Raw genomic sequence first — 5,180 nt, 5'->3', positions numbered from 1 at the left:
ACTCTCGGGATCACACTTTGAATTTTAACTACAAACTAATATGACAGTAAATAATTATATTTTATAATGGCAGATTTATTGCATATCTATACCTGCGAGCACCTTGGTTAATGAACATCATTTTTCTAATTAAAAGCAATAAAGTGCAAATTTATATTCCCTTGAATGCTTATTCGATTTTTCTGAATGTTTGGGACGGAATATAAAATAATAGACAGAAGGTGCAGAGAGACATTGGCAAACTTACTGAACATAACATTTTATCATGTCCATTTTCATCCTCTTTCATTAGAAGACATCTGATGCATTACACCATTCATCCTGCTGTACATTACACTAAAGTCCTGCGTCTTTGCATTTCACTGACTCCATTTCGCTGGATGCAGCTCTTTAACGGCGAAATGGAATGATAAAGCTGGAGGGGATTAAAAAGACCTACATGGATATAATGGAGGAGAAATTAATGGAGATGTTTAAATGTGTCATGACAGAACACAAGATAGACCCAAGTGCGGGGGTAAGAATGTTTTATTTGCAGTGTACAGTCAATAATGCAGCAATTGTCCAGCTGGTGAATGCCCCCGTCCACGGCGGCCAGAATATAGAGCACCAGATCCCAGCAGCTATGGTGGGAGAGACACCTTTAACTCGGGTGGGGTGATCGGGAGGAAGCCGGGCAGTAGTCCTATGGGGCGCCAACGGGAGCTGGAGGACAATGCCAGAAGAGGTAAAACACAACAGGAAGATGCCACCAGACGGCCGTCCTCGGTCAGCGAGATGGGGAAGGGTGGAGAGAACTCTAGGAAACTGTGACCGGAACGTAAAGGCTAGACAGACTAGACAGATTTGCAAAAGAGTTCTATAGATGAGCCGCAGCAACACCTAGATCAGTCTGAACTGGCAGAATGCAACAATCAGACAACGGACAAGAGACACTGAGGCATTAAATAGGAAAACATAACAAGAGGAGATGGCTAGCAGGTGCAATGGGTAATAAGCTTAATGAGGAATAAACAGGTGTGTGAGCATTGAGTGGAAAATCACCCGTGTTGGGGAAACCTAAGGAAACACGGGGGCTGGGATAATGACGCAGACACTGACAAAGACAATACACCCACGTGCAGACAAATGCCCCCCCAACCTGGGTCGTGACAAAATGTGTAAAAAGTTAAAAACCCAGTGACAAGGCAGATGTTGAGTAAAAACAAAATACAATGACAAGAGTTTAACATCAGTTGAGAAAAAAATCTTGATGCTAGAGGAAGTTTAGTGACACAGAGTTTTGACAAAGTCAATCATTTAAATGCATACTGTACCGCCAATGAGATTTTGTTGTCTCCAAAGGCAATTTTGTCGCTTCCTTCTTTAAAAACCTGTGCTCAAGACATGGTACAAAAATGGAAAATTCAATTATGTTTGGATACAATTCAGAAGTTTTGGATCACAGAAAACATTTTTATTGAGTATCATGAGGCATTTGTAAAATTATTCTTATAGTCATAATCCAGCAGTGTGTAGAGTATTTTTAGATTCTACCTGAAAGATCTCTGTCCTCACATGTCACTGGCATGTTTGTGAAAAGAGTCGGTTCAGTCAGTCTCATCACTGCCGAGAAACACATAGAAGACTATTAATAAAATGAGTTAATCTTACACAGTAAAAAACACTTATTATGAACTCTAGATCTATGTTTTGGTGGTTTTGCTTACGACTGTTAGGGTAGAAACTCAGGAGTCAGGTACTCGGCAAGCGAGACACAATCCACAAGTAATCCACAAGACAGCAAGATAGGAAACCGGTGTGGAAGGATTAGCTGTGAGGTGATGGGAGGACAACGAGGAGGGCGGGGCACACACACACGGACTCCGAACACATGGCGGCTGTCACAACAACACCGTGTGCTCGACAAAACCTAAACACAGACGAAACGAAGAAAGCAAGCAGGTGGTCAGACAGGGGCGATTCTATGTTTTCAATATCAGGGGGGGTCAGCCTCCAATGAGGACATATAAATAAATAAATAAATATATATATATATATATATATATATATATATATATAAGTGCGTGAGTGAATGAGTGAGTGTGTGTGCCCTGCGATGGGTTGGCACTCCATCCAGGGTGTATCCTGCCTTGATGCCCGATGACTCCTGAGATAGGCACAGGCTCCCCGTGACCCGAGGTAGTTCGGATAAGCGGTAGAAAATGGAATGGAATGGAATATATATATATAGAGAGAGAGAGACACACTCTATGCACCACATACTGTATACATAAAATAAATGATTGAGAAAGAATATGCAGGAAAGCGTAAAGACAAGTTATTGTTATTCAAATGAATATCACATTAATCGGTCAATCTGATCCTTTATAACACAAAAAGTGATAACAAAAGCAACAAATCCATATAATAAATGTCACAATCAACTGCTGAATCATTGTTTAGTAGGAATAACTTGATATGTTTCCCTGCCGTTCATTCTGATTAGCACGAGCGCTGTCACTCCTGTGCATGACTGCGTGTTCATCTATTACATCCACAATATGTTTTAAATTAATAATAAAAATACTGCAGCGTCCGAAAAATGACAAAGACCTTCTAGGTAAACTTCTGTTTCCTCGGAACTCAGAACAATGAATAACTACAGTAATATAACTCTATCTGCCTTCGTCTTTCCGGTGCTGTCAAAACTACCGTCAAATCTCTATAACTTAGGTACAGCAAAATAAAACAGAACATCATCATGAATGACACATTTCTGTGCTCTACAATATCATTATGCTCCTTTTCTAAAGTATGCCATCATTGGTGTGAAGTGATGCTTTCATTTTGCTGGAGGTTACGTAAACAACTAACGTTAGTAAACGAGGGGGGGACGTAGACAAAACATTTTTACAGTGGATGTTAAAGGGTCTTGTATCTCTTCCAAATCATACTAAGATGCATTTATAACACAGAATGGCAAAGACGCAGATGTCATGTTAATGCTGCACCTTATAACGTTACTCTGATTATGACGTTCACTCCAATGTGCTGCTGTGTGAACTGAAGAATGCGCTCAATTACGCGGTCTAACGCAGTTTTCATAATAAGTGTTTTAAAGGGGACTATAAAGCAATCTCGAATTCTTGTACAGATTTCATTATTACTCACAATATTTTGGGGGGGCTACACTAGAACTTTAGGAGGGCTTAAGCTCCCCTTAAAAAGGGCCTAGCAACGCCACTGTGGTCAGACCCAGGACCTGACCAGACAGAAACAACCAGGGTGGCACCTAACTGTGTTAGCTTTACACGTTTGCCTCACTCACTATACTGTAAAATAAAGTGATATTTATCCACACAAAATTCAAGAACATCAAACGACAAACCCAAGTGTTGAACTCTTGTCTTTTGCTGACGTCGATGTTGTGATGCATGAGCTGTGACCATCTGGAAAGTTTAACCATCTAACAACACAAAAAGGTGCCTATCACTCTAATATTCTGTTTCTGAATAAATCTACAGCTCATATCCAAACAACACCAATGACTAAATCCCCAAATCAAATCAAGATAGGTCAAAGGTTAAAATCACAACCGTAGTTGGGCCAAACAGGAACAAACCCAAGAGTCGGGTTGTAAATTAAACTATGTTGTGTTGTTTCAGACCAAAATACTGGACTGTTTGAACACATGGTTGTGTCACACATTAACATTTTCTGGGTTATTCACCATATGCATCCCTTTTTGAGCATTTAAATTATATTTAGTCATTCTATTTTGTATTACATTAGGCATTTTCATAATGTGACATTCATTTCATGGCAATAATACATTAGGTCAATAATAAACCATTCTCTTTATGTGGTGAGAGCACAAGGCATGTAAACACAAATGGGCAATTCCACATATGTTTTTTGTTATAATTTGAGGGAAATATTGAGGTTATCATTTGTACTTTATGAGGGTGAAGAAAATTCACAAAAACACCTTAAAGGGATTTAATTGTTCCAAAACTGGGGGGCAAAATCTGTCTGGTTATAAGCATTCTTTCAAATATCTTACTCTGTGTTCATCAGAACAAAGACATTTATACAGGTTTGGAACAACTGGTAGGTGAGTAAATGATGACAGCATTATATTTTTGAAGTATCCCTTTAAAGGACTGAGCTAGTAAATTCAACACTCATCACATGGGTTTATAAGCCCATTGATCAATTCAGAAGCAACAGTGACCAGCAGATCAGGCTGCATTGCAATACATTAGAGAAGTCATTTGTTATAAACTAGAGACACATGTTCATGACAAGCATGTTTAAATAAACCACCGCATGTCAGTCATTCAACAGTTGTAATATTAACAATCTGTGAACAGTCCAAATGTCAAAAACTACACAAATTCATTCTAAACCACCAAAAGAGCATTCAGCCTGTGAAGTGTTCTTTGACAGCTTGATGTTTGCCTGAATCTCCAGCTAGATTCCAGACGGACTGTCTTCAAATTAGACTCAAATTTACATCACAACAGCAACATGACAGAACGACACACTGACACACATCTAGTAAACACGGAAAGTGTCTTAAACTCTAGTGAGCCGACACCTAAAACTGAGGTTTTAGGGATCACGTACGCATGTATAATGTCTGAATGGTGCTTTAAAATACTGTCTAGGTAGGCCACTTAATAGTTTTTAAGACACTCTCTTCCTAGCAGTCATTATTAGCAATTTACATAGCAGTGACAGTTAATTTTAGACAAAAAGTTCATTCAAACGTCGTCTTTAACCGTAAACACACACACGTGTCGTTGTTCAGATAGTCAGAGGCGGTTTCAGTACTGTGTAAAATCTGTGTTGATATCGCTGATCACGGCGAGTAAAGAGGGACAAACCGTGCATCAGAAACAGCGACTCTGTTCAATAACTTATTTGAAATGGTATTTAAATCATGTTTTCATTGTAGTTTTACTACGACACTTTAATTGAAGATACGTAACACTTGTTTTGTGTTCAAAAATCTTCATTGAATAAATTGATGTGATTGTTGTGAATTGACTCCATGATGCCCCCCAGTGGATGAGTGTGGAACCACAGTTTGAACCTACATGACCTTTCTGATGCTGATGATGAAAACTCAGTATACATTGATTTTTGAATATATTATACAGTAAATATACCATATAAATCACGCCTTCAAAAAG

The 5,180-nt window shown here is 38.9% G+C and overlaps 1 long non-coding RNA gene across 1 annotated transcript; it reads right to left on the bottom strand.

Moving 5' to 3' along the window:
• Positions 1 to 460: 460 nt before the first annotated feature.
• Positions 461 to 4,543, bottom strand: LOC130412244 (uncharacterized). The gene is made up of 3 exons (XR_008905178.1): positions 1,710 to 4,543; positions 1,537 to 1,605; positions 461 to 1,373 (listed from the first exon to the last, which is right to left on the bottom strand). It is a non-coding gene; the product is annotated as an uncharacterized LOC130412244 (long non-coding RNA).
• Positions 4,544 to 5,180: the final 637 nt, after the last annotated feature.

Source organism: Triplophysa dalaica, chromosome 22, assembly GCF_015846415.1.
Source record: "Triplophysa dalaica isolate WHDGS20190420 chromosome 22, ASM1584641v1, whole genome shotgun sequence".
In the NCBI taxonomy this organism is placed as follows: Eukaryota; Metazoa; Chordata; class Actinopteri; order Cypriniformes; family Nemacheilidae; genus Triplophysa; species Triplophysa dalaica.
The sequence above is the reverse complement of the archived record's forward strand: the minus strand, read 5'-3'. Positions and strand labels throughout refer to the sequence as shown.